Raw genomic sequence first — 13,413 nt, forward strand, 5'->3', positions numbered from 1 at the left:
ACTTACAATACTTTTTCAAAACCCCTCCCCTTAAAAGTTTGAGTGGATTTTAAATTGTCTCTATAATCCCTCTGTATTTTCCCTGTACAGTCAATATGGACGTACATAGCTTTACTGTCATTTAGATTGACTGCGATCCATTATATCTGTACCATAATAATAATATTCTTTATTTATTCTGGTATTGATCCCTTTAGAATAACATACAGGCGTCAGAATTAGACTTTAGAGCCTTAGAGTACAAATACAGAAATACAAAATAAGAATGAAATTATAAAACATAATAAAATAATGAATTTGAAAAGATTAAATTGAACACCAATAATTAACAGAACATATAAAATAAGAATAGAAGACAAGGTGCATTTGGACGGCGTAAGGTTCTGGTTTTGAGAGGAGCATGGATATGGATATCTAATATAGATTGCAAATGTGAAGTGAGGGTGGATACCATAGGGTCGATGGAATTGTAGGAGTATATAATGTCCCACTGGACGGAATCAAGGTCAGGTTGAAGGGATTCATAGGGAAGGAGGCCCAGATTACGGTATGATGTGATTTTAGGAGTAAAGCATTTGACTGATAGATGGTACGATATTTATGGATCAGATCTTGAGATGAGAGGATGGGAACGGGGTGCTGGGAAGAGGAAAGGATTTTTACAAGAGAGTCACAGATTAAAAGGTCTAACCATGTGTCAGAGGATTGTGAAGAGGTGTATGATGCGTAGGAGAAAAAGGAACGAGTTAAAGATTAAGGGAAAATGTTACATCAGTAAGAAAAGATTTAGCACGGGATTGAAATAGCATGTTGATGTTAAAATCACTAGTGATAATAATATTGGAATAAGTGGAAACCAGTTGGACAAGAGAGAATTCAAAGGTGTTATCGAGTGGAACTCGGGGAGGTCGATAAACTATGGCAAATAATAAGGGAGAAGATATGGTTGAAATTTCGACAAACATGTATTCTGCATGAGGAATGATAGGAGAAGGGGAACAAAGTAGGATTTTGACTATTTAGGATTTTTTCTCGCTACATTTCGGCAATACCTGTGGCCACGTTTAGATCAAATGGGAAGAAATTCGCCATGTAGGTAGAACAATAAGATAAACGTGAGAGTAGATTTTAGTCGAAATTTCGTCATGCAGAGTTGGAAGGCTATCTGTAAAAAGTCAATATATATAAAGTTTTTATTTTAATTTAATTCTAAAAAAATCAAAAAAAAAATCCCATCAAATCACCTTTACCCTTCGTCGTAAACCTACTGAATGCCCTACAGTTTCATTTAATGATGTTACTCTTACCCCTGTCGAACAGATCCGCTACCTTGGACTACATTTGGACAAGCGATTAACCTGGAATCCTCACACCAGCCTGAAAAGACAGTAAACTGCACGTCGATTTCGACTATTACAGCACTTACTAGACAAACGGTCTAAACTTCCAACACATTACAAAAGACTGATCTACATGACTGTAATAAGGCCAATCTGGACATATGGAGTTGAGCTTTGGGGCACCACTAAACCTTCGAATTCCTCTCGTATTCAATCCTTACAATCCAAAATCCTTCGTAAAATCCTCAATGCTCCTTACTTTGTCACAAATAAAATCATACATAAAGACCTTATTGATCTAACCGATCTAGCCCGAACCAGATATCACTCATTCTATTATAAACTCTCTAACCACTCAAACCCCCTAGTTTCTAACCTTGCATCCTCTTCCATTCCTGACAATCCTCCGAGGCGCCTGAAAAGAAGATGGCCACGAGACCAGCTAATGTAAAATGTCATTAGAGTGCTACCAATGGGTAGTTTCTCTACACGCCTGTGACACTCCAATTTAACTTAGATCAGATTTACTAAATGTAATAAATATTTTAAAAAAATTATAAAAAAAAATTAATTTGAGAATTTTAAATATATATTATGATTTTAAATATATATACGTTTTGATAGAAAACACCTTATTTTTTTTTATTATTTATTTATTTTAGTGTTTTTGAAGGTTTTTAATGTTTGAAACACCTTTTCCGTATCTCTGAAAAGATTTAGAGGATTGAAAATTTGTACGTTAGTTGAGTTGGACTGAGGGTGCGGATCAAAAGTCTTTTCCTTTCTTCTCCTTTTGACGGCTTTTAATTAAGGGAACAGTTAAAACATTTTTCACATGTAATAAAAACTATACGAAATAATTATTCTACTGCTCACACTATTACGTCAATACATTTTTAACTCATTATATTCTTCATCCTTATTTATCTCAACACTTAATTTACGTGTTTCTTATTTCCTATTTACATTCGACTATATTTTACTTAAGAGGATCTCTTGAATTACCGATACCAATCATCATAACACAACGAGGCTAAAATCTAGTTGTAAATAAATGTTGCATTCTAAAAATTGTATTGCTATTCTTGTTACAACGAAACAAGCATAAATTTATTACAGCGTCACAAGGATGGAACGGCTGAAGCAATAGATAGTCTCCTGAGGACATTCGTTTATCCTTCATACATATTTATAGAGACATAAGCTGAGAAGGAATGTCCAACTGAGGAGTATCTTGAGAGCAGCATTGGCCACGCCGATGATAACACCATCTTTATTACACTCCGTTTTAGCACTCGGGTATTTTTATTGATACACATGTGTTGCATTATAAGGTAAGATGACCATTTCTATAAATAATAAAAACTCTAATGCAATCATGAACTGAAAAAAAAAACATGAATATTAAAAACATTATAATTCCTAGAAATATAAGCTAGAACCTTGAAATAAAGCCATAAATTTAACATAAACTTTATGAGGAGTTCTAAATTTTATGTATTTAATTAGTTTAAGTATTTAAATAATGATAATATTTTTTTTTTTTACTAACCCATTATCAGAAAAAAAAAGACAAATAAGTACTACAGAAATATTTGTTTGATGAAGGTCGATAGATAAAGCATAATAAAAGTTTTATACATTTGCCAAAAATACTAAAATTTTCAAAAAGTTTTATATTAAATAAAATATGTATACATATACGCTTTATTTTGAATTAAAAATGAACTAAATATTAATTATTATATAATTAAATAAACACAAACGTGGCTTTATACTAAAAATACATAGCTCAAGAAAAAACAAGTAATAATAAAATTAAAATCTACCACAGAATTAATTAAACTAATAAATTTGAAATAAAATCAGCTTAGAACAAGAGTACTTAAATAAATTACGAAATAACTTTTATTTAACAATATGGTACCTTTAACATAGTGCTTTGGATCAAGAAAATGATGTCATACAAATTCCTAAAGATTTTAAGGCTTCTTAATCAAAATCTGAAGAAATTAAATCAGTTAATTTATTGGATATTTCAATTTTTTTTTGTCTTCGCTACCGAAGGGAAACTTTTAGGTTATGAAAAAAAAATGATTGACCTTGGTACATCATTAGAAATCGAACGTCCACTAATATAGAATAGGCAAAAGGCTTGGAACTCCTCAAGTATCCTTAGGGAAGAAGTGGTCTTTATCTTGAACGACTCCTTGGGTCTTCTTTTGCCAATTGAAAAAGTGATATTGTTGTGGTCAAAGGACATTTCGAACATACACTACCCTTAAGGCATACATTACCCTTATTATTTATATTACCCACGAAATTAAGGATGGTTTCCAAAATCAGGAGAATATCCTTGCCGTCTGGATAGACATGGAAAAAGCTTTTGACCGAGTCTGGACCAAATTCCATTTCTATACCTCGACTGAAGGAAGTTAATACTCCTAATAAAGCAGTGGTTCAGCAAAGGTGGAATAATCAGAATCCAGGCTTAAACGCGGGGATCCATACTACTCGCTTTCAAGGAGGTAACTGGTTTTGAATTTCTGGCTTAGAATTGGACATAATCGGCTCAACTCATAGCTCACAAAAACTTACATGCAAAAACTTACAAAAAATTTAAAATTAGTCCAACTCCTCTGAGTGGAAGAAGCGAGAAGACTACGGAACAAATTCTTTAAATATGCGTACTCATGGAGGAGCAACGGAGGCAGAGATGAACAGAATCGAGTGACTTGGTGACCAAGCTGTCCGGTGATCTGGATCTCAGGAGTACTGCCAGCTTTATTTTATCATTCCCAGACTTGGTCATTTGAATGGGAAGAACGAAGAAGAAGTATTTTATGCTAAAATTAATCAAGTCATAATGTTTTGCGCGCACGTTCTGTTGTTGTTTTGAAGCTGTTCTGTCTCAGTTCTCAGTGGTAGATTCATAAAAGTTCCAAGCTAAGTGCAAAATTAAAAAAAAAAAATCCCTTCAACTGACCCCCCACCATTCTCAGCCGGTTGTCTTGGATATGGGGAAGCTTAGCGGACCGCAAAGTACAACTCGAAGAATTTTAACAAAATGAAGGATGTACTTTCAATTTATTAAGATGTTAATCTGCAGTTCTTTTGTTGGTACTAAATCTCATAAATCATTGGAAAATCTGATTTAAAAAAAATTATCTCGTTTCCATGTCAAGCAATTAAGCTTTTATCGCACTCACTATTCCGCATTTTGAATAATCAGCATATAATTAGTAGTCGATATTGAAATATTTAAACACATGTAAGAGAATATTGCTATTAAGCTTAATGGGACTTAAGGAGTACGAGGATAAACTTTCCTCTGCATCGAGAAGAGAATTATTAGAACCATCTGTTGGAATGAGCATTAAGCTCACTGGAGTAGGAGCCCAGGGCAGGATTGAACGGGACGATCTATTTATACTTTTAGTCCATAGGAGGTTGTTGACACGACATTGTCCGCCCGGAGGACTATCTGATCGCGGTGCACATGCAGTGGTGTCACAGTGAACCATCATCATTACTCTCTTCCTTCTAGTAGATGGGTGCATTCAAGGCACCACTCCATGATATTCATCACGAGATGTTCCGGAATAGATATACATTGAAATTGGTCCTAAACTGAAATGAAATGAATAATAACTTTATCACATTGGGACTTGGGCACTTCAGAACTATTTGTCTTTACATAATATATTAGTCAGATATAGTATTTTTATTTACACTATATACAAAGTGTATATTTTTCCATTATAAAAAAAAAAACTACTTACAGTATTTACAAATAACATATACATACACTCAATATACTATTTTTAGAAAGAAAAAGTGATTAAATATGAGGAATTTGGACGAGTAAAGCCTGTTGAGGCTGAGGAATTCGAATCCACTAAACATTGGATTTCGAATTTATGGATTATTATACAGTTTTAACGATTTTAACCCAACATTAAGATTTTACAAAATTTTAATTAAAAACTGTTGATCCAGGTAACTTAATTGATTCCCTAACAAATTCAATGATCATTCAAAAACGTTTTTGAAATACCAATAAATTAATGACCAATGTTTAGCAACTAAGCAATAATTGGGAAGATAGAAAAAATTATTAGGTCATATACATGCAGTGTCAAGACTCATAAGATAGGTTATACCACAGGCTCAATGTAAATATAGTATATACGAATGAATTAGTTTATGCTATTTTACTTTAGGTTTAAATTTCTTTAGTTTTGTAATTTGTTTTCTATTTCCTGTTTTGTTATCATATAACTTATACCTAAGTAAATAAGGTGTGAATGTGCTATATGGTAGAATACCTGTGAATAGAAATTAACATTTACAGTAAAAAAATATATTAATAAATAATAATAATAATAATGTATATCCTCAGTACATTCCCGCAATACCCGCTCACGGCCTTCAGACTTATATGTAACTGCCCATTGAACCGCAGCCTTTGCCAAAGGCAATCCAAGGTTTCCTTCACACCCAGATATACATATAGCATACCTCCTAAACCAAATACCCTCTAAAATCTTTACAGGAGTGTATGAAAAAAAACCGCAGCCTTTGGTAGATCTTTCCTCATCCGTTCCTGATCCCTATGGAACTCTATTCCCGCTTTCATTCGTAGTTCTAATACCCTTCCAGCCTTCAAATCCCGTATCTTCGACTACCTTCTGTCCACCCAATTCCGGAAGAATAACAATTGAAAGATTCAAACAAGGTTTATATATTTTCTATACTTAATGTCCCAGATTTTTGTTTATTCTTGTAAATATGTATATAAGCAGAAATGTATCGTTCTATTTATTATTTTTAGTTTAATTATATTTGATTTTTATCATTTTTTTTCTATGACTTATTATCAGACGTGTTTGTCATCTTATGTTTTATGATATGACATATGGTTTTACTTTATTTGTTATATTCTTATTTTATATATTCTGTTAATTATTGTTGTTCATTTTTATCTTTTTAAATTCATTATTTTATTATATTTTATGACGTTTTATAATCTCATTTTTATTTTTTATTTCACTCTAAGGCTCTAAAGCCTAATTTTGACGCCTGTATATTATTCTAAAGGGATTAATCCCAGAATAAATAAAGAATATTATTATTATTTAATAACGGTTATCATATTTTAAAAAATTGCTTATCTAAACGTCCGAAATTGGCTGGCGGTGGCATAGGATAGGGACGCGTAGCGTGGTTCTTGTTGGAGGAAGACAGGATCCTTCATGGGTTGTATTGCTAATTAGAAGAAGGTATTTGTATTCTATGGTTAGTTAATGAGAGGCCTAGAACCACCACTTTGTTGACATGCAACACATCACTGACCCTGAAGCACATTGTATGTTGTTGCAACATGCAAACTATACGCAGACACCAGAAAAAAAACAACTTATTTCTGCTATGACTGAAGAACTTGCTGGGATTTGGTTCATGGTAAAGTACTAATAGTTCGTACTTGGTACAATTTAGCTGGCATGTGGTGTTTTATTTTTAAGACTAATAGTCGTCCCAATCATGAAACAAAGAGTACTAGTTCTTGCCTATACTTTATGAACTAATACTATTAACTTTCATCATGAAACGACCAGACAGCAAAGACGAGCTGTACTAGATTAATTATGCGGATTTTCAGTACTAATTGTAATCAAGTAAGTATACATATACTAAAAAATTATGATTACTTTTGCAATCAACCTAATTCCAAAAAGAGATATAATTCAATGTCATAACTGCCAAGAAAATAGACACTAGATCATATCGCCATCACCTCCAGCAATGTGTCAAGTGTAGAGAGCTACACAGGACCGAAGCATGTAGCAAACCTAGAGAAACTTCACCAAATTGTGCCCTATGCCGTTTAAACCGCATATTTTATTATTATTTTTTATTTTTCTTAATTTAAGATCTTATTTTAGTTTTATTTTCCCTATGTATTAATGATGTGATTAAACAAGCACAACTCTAAAACTCATTGCATTTGATTGCTGCAAAATGTATTATTATCTCAAAAATTTGATACTTTTGTAATCAATTATATCTAACTTAAAAATAATGAGTACTTTTATAACTTGTTCACATGAGACAAAAAAAATGAGAAAATTTGTAATCAATTTTTTATTTTAGTTACATACAATTTACTTTAAAATCTTAGTAAGAATATGAGAACGAACTAAAAAGTTAAATCAAGTTGTTATTCCTTTGAATAAAAGATAAATAAATAGAAAAAATATATATATATTGTCTTAAAAAGCAAGATAAACTGTAAGTACCAAAAGAGTATGATTACTTTTACTGAATATATTTTTAAATATTGATTAAAACTACTTGTATTAAAAAAGGTTTGAGTGCTAATACTGACTACAGTTATTACTGGGTACGAGTAAAAGTTACTTTACTTTTTCTAAGCTTAAAATATTTTGAGTATTAGTACTCTATACTCAAACAATTAATTTGTAATCTCTGTAATCATACTCAGAACTCATGTACAATTTGCCCAACTCTGTCTATTGAAAAAAATATACTTTAATACAGGATTTTTAAATATTTATTGATTGATAAGTATTACAATGTGCCACAATGTTGTAAGCAATAGTGATAACTGATTAAAATGCATACGAAAATAAAATAACATAAGAATAAAAATATATTATTATTTATTAAGAAATAAAAAAATGAAAAAAAAAATAAATTACATAAAATCTCTCTCTAAATATATAAAAACAGAAGGATAAATAAAATAAACATAATCAAACAATGTACATGAAAAAAATAAACAAATAAAACAATCACCAGTCGCATTTATTTATTGATACTAGATTAAAATCGTAAAATCAATAACACGATATGCCAAAGGGCAATTAGTATTTACTACTTAACTATACCATATGTGCCATATTAGGTAAACATAAAAATAAATTTTAAAAAAAGAATATAAGAAACAGAATAAGTAAAAAACTAAAATAAATAACAATTAAAAAATATAAATACACAAACATATTTTAATAATTGTAAAAATAGAGCCATCATTGTATAAGTGTTATAAAATGACTTAATTAAAATCGTTTTTATTTATAAGTATCATTGGAAACATATTTCTTATTCATTTTATGCTCTTATGTTCAATTTCAAAAACATCGGTACATTATAATCATCGAAGCATAGAGAAATGCCTAACGCACATTCCTCAGCCGCTAACAAAGAGACAACAATAAATTGAACTTTTATGTTTTCATTTTATATATCTTGTCAAAATAATAATATTTTCTGTTAAGAATAGTTCTATAGAAAATTTCTTATCATTTTAAGATAAGAATAAAAATAAATATAATGGTCAACCCTCTTTACTGAGAACCGATATCTTGGGCGCGACTTAAAATCAGTGAGTGGAAGAAAATTCCATCTACATTTTAAGAAAAAAAACAATTATTAGCTGAGCTGAGCTTTATATTTATTATTGACACTTTTTATATTTGTTATTAATGCAAATAAAATACTAATATTAATAATTATAATAAACATTTGTTCTAATTACTTTACTGTTTATATTTAAGAGATATTTTATTACTATAAAAGTAACTAAGTTTTAAGAATTTTTATATTAGAAAATAATAAAAAATCTCTGAAATACTAAATAAAACCCATAAAAATACAACAAAAAACTCTCTACCTCTATAAAAATCAAAAAAAGATTTGGTGAACTTTTATATTTGGGATTCTTGTGATTTATAACTAACTCAGCTATAAAATTAGCTTAAAATAAAAAGGATTATTTTTCAAAGATCCAATATTTTTTTACGAATAAGGAGAAATTAAATCTAATATTCAATATGTAATATTACTGCCTCAGAAGGATACAGTGTTAAAAATATTATTTTTTCATTTGATATGTACTGCAATAATAATAATAACAACAACAACAACAACAACAACAACAACAACAACAACAATAATAATAATGAAGGTTTAATGAACCCGAAAGTTCGTTGCCGATTCCACCAATCGCTCTCTGCATACATCCTTCCAGTGATGCCCCTCGAAACCCAATTCAACTAAATCAGTTTTAACGCAATCCTCCCATCTACCTTTCGGCCTACACCTCGGACGTTTACCTGTCGGTTCAGTATTTTTTAACATTTTAGGATCTGCTCGTTACTAAGCCCTACAACCATATACCCTGCAATGCTATGACTTGAATTATATTTACCGGGTGTAGGTTCCTTAAAACAGTGTTATGTAGTCTTCTAAATTTTCCCGTTAATTCATCGTTTTTTGGTCCGAATATTTTACGTAATACTTTATTTTCGAAAACCTTAAGGCGCTGTTCATCCCTTAGTATAAGAGGCCACGCCTCGCATCCATAAACGTTTTGTAAATTATAATTTTTAAGTTGTTGGCAAGAAACAACAATTTTCAAAATTTACAATATTTAATCAGTAGGAAATTCTTAATTCAGACTACTCAATTGATCGAACACTCGAAACTGGAAGATAAAGCCAATGTACTTAATACATGTCAAATATTTACCTACTGTTCGAAATATAAAGTACCAAAAAGCAAATTTAAACAGATTATCAGACTATCAATGAATGCTATTGTTGAGTTATATTATATTTTCTATAAAGCTGAAGTGCATCAAAGGAAGCTTATCTGTCTTTTGAAAAGCTGACTCTTTTATCTAACTGATACGGTGCATTCCTACAAAGAGAAGAGGCCTTCGGTAAACAGGGCGAAGCAGGTGAGCTTTATCGTCAAGATAAATTCCTTACTCTAAAAGGTTCTAAAGGAAAACTTATGAAGATATATATAACAAAAACAAAATATTTTAGTACTGTTTTATTAAAGTTAGAAGATAAAGTTTAAAAATTGTTTATAAATTTTTTTAGTTTTTATTCTGTACTTGATTGACATATCATTGTTATGTATATTTCAAGTTCTTAAAGCAATTAATGCTCATTATGCTGTTTTTCATATCACCAGAGATTTTTAGTATTATAAGATGTAGCTTTTATGGATATGTTGGCTCTTTCATAATAAAAATTGGACAAGTAGAATGTTATTTTGCTTTTTCTCTTCTTTTTTTTAAACCTTTTTTCACTGTAGGGCATGAATATGAAAACAATAATGTCTCAAAATATCGTCATAATATAGTTGTTTATTATTGACTGAACCTTAAAAAAAATATATATATCATTAAAAGTCAAGAAAAAATTGATTAATATACTTTTAGCATGTTCATCAGCAGGCCATCATAAAAAAAAATATAGCTATGTTTAAAAACTTTGAGAATTCATTCTCAAAAGGTCTGTTTAAGTTGACTAGACTAAGAGGGACCTTATCTGTTTTTGACTAGACCCTTCTTTCTCCTGCAACAACGATCCTATGTACATTTTCTGTAAAGATGATTGAGTAGAATTATCAGAATGTCATAAAAAATACCATGTGTTTATTGCAGAAGTGACAGCCGGAACATTCGGTAATACCTGTTGACAAGTTAGGGTAGGTGAATTCCATCTCTTTTCAAATAGGAGAGGGTTCGTCACTAATATAAAATAACAAAAGAAATGATGGGGACAACAAGGGCGATTAAACAATAGAACTCAGATCTGTAATGGCTGGGAGTAGTTTAGAAGAAGAAATGTGCGAAATATTGAAGATCGATATTGTTAATTAATACTTCCCGTATTGTTCCCGGGCCTTACCCTCTCCAGACTGTGCCTCTTACAAAGATACGTCCTACGATATTGAAAGGTATCGATACCAATATCCGTAGGATTATCATATTATCGGGCTCCCTGCTAACACCCCGTCGGGGATGTTATACGCACCCAGAAAATATAGAGGACTGGGTCTGATCCACTGCAGACGGGAGGCTCCTCTGCAGCGTTGGTCCATTGCCAAGACTGGGCGTAGATCAGGGCTACCGAAATGTGAGAGCTCTACGGCAGTCGTTGTGTGAGATCGCTTTGAAAGAAAGGGCCAATTGCAGGTCATAGGGTGTCCGTGTCCGCTATTCCAAAGAGGTACTCTCGGAGTCAGAAGGTCCCTAAAACTAAATATTAATTATGCACATTTGCATGGATTCCCAGGAACTAGTGGACTGCAGGGAGAAGCTGGGTCCTTCTACAGCAAATGCGGAAGTGTCAGAAACATCAGCCCATGTGCATTAAAAAAAAAACCTTGGAAAAAATACATCACCTGCTTCGACGAGGTTTATTGTGTTGACACCGACGGATCCATGAGGTACGCAGATACTCTCACGTTCTCTAAAACCGGAGGCACGGCTCTAGTCCTGGAACCGACAGTGAGATTTGATAATAAGGACCTCGATTAGGTGAGTGGAGTGGAAATGGAAAAGAAGGAAATTTATGAAAAATGCGTCCCTTTTCTTAAAGGCCTCCTAGGATTTAAGTCTCCTAGGAAGACCCAAGATTTGGCATCAGGGATATAGCAATGGTTGTGGAAAATATTATTTTAGACTCCCTGGGAATCGTACATCATCACCTGCATGGGAATCAGCTCAGAGATTATTTATTTATTTTATTTTATTTTTTTTTTAATTTTTAACAGTTTATTTTGGTTTTAACTTATTTATTTATTCCTTTTGCTCACTTTTTTTTTTTAATTCTATATATTAGTTTTATTTTTTTAAACTGTGACTATTGTGTCTTTAATTTGTTTTTATATTGCTATCTAATGATAAATTACTTTTAATTTTTTCTAAGGATCAAACGTGAATTGTGAATCACTTGAGAGGGGAGGTATGAGAGAGTAAGGTGAATAACTGTCAAAAAGTCAAATTGTCAAAAAGGAAAAAAAAAAAAAAACCTAAAATACATTGTATCTAGTGTGTAGATGACTGAGAAAGGAAAAGTTTGTGGAAAAAAATGTTTTTATATCATTAAAACATGTTTAGTGTATATAGGTCCGATCATAGCAACCCGATGTATTTCGGCAGCATAAATAAAGCATTTTTCACTCCGATTTTCATTGATAAAATCTCAAAAGGATAGTTTATTAAGGAAATCATTCATATATCATTGTGTTTAACTTTTTTTTTTCACTTTTGTATGGTCAATTTTTATTATTGGTAATAAAAAAATACATAAAATATGAGAAAAATATTTATTAGTCATCATAGTTTTGCCCCACTTTACAAAGAAGTTAATTGTGTTTGACCTCATTAAGGTTGTTGAGATTAAGAAGATAAATCAAGTGTTATTTTATACTACAACAAACAGCTACTGAATCAACATTGTCACCCGAATAGGATTATAAAATGAGCATTCATTTATTTTACTATAATACAGGATTTGGAACTGAGATTTATTTTAGTTTCTCTGGCCTTAAAGATTAGCAGTTGTATATAAAAACCACAGCACTGCTACATGACTACATGAAGAAATTTCATTTGCATGAGGAAATGCGTCCTAAGAAACAACCAACAGTAATAGAATTCTTAGGAGACACTCCTACATTCTTAATACTTAGTACTTTTTCAATGGAAAATTCAAGAGTATACCAAAACGTAGTGAATTCAGGCACCAGATTACTATTATTCATTTTTCACGATACCTTCTAACCACATCATTTCCCGTATTCATAATTACCTACATAAAAAGGTGGCGGGTTCTTAAAAAAAAAAAATTAAATAACAATAATAAGTAAATAAAGATGCTCCCACATTCTAAATTGTTTTCAAATACAGTATAAAACGGTGACCTCTAAATTTTGTGCGTAATAAGGATAGTTCACTGTAACCAACATATATGCAATATTTAACAGTTGGTTGCATCTAAAAATCATATCCAATGCAGGCCTGTATGTATAAGTACACAATGAAGTTATCAGTACAAAAATGATTTTTCAAAGTTTTTCATGAAATTCCAAATTATAACCTGCAAAATATATTTATTCACATATTTCTTAAGCTTGATACATTGAAAAATTATTGCGCATTAATGGACTGTGAGATTTGGAAAGTCTCTCTCTCTCTCTCTCTCTCTCTCTCTCTCTCTCTCTCTCTCTCTCTCTCTCTCTCTCTCTC

Source organism: Halyomorpha halys, unplaced genomic scaffold, assembly GCF_000696795.3.
Source record: "Halyomorpha halys isolate HHAL.00 unplaced genomic scaffold, Hhal_1.1 Scaffold455.1, whole genome shotgun sequence".
NCBI lineage: Eukaryota > Metazoa > Arthropoda > Insecta > Hemiptera > Pentatomidae > Halyomorpha > Halyomorpha halys.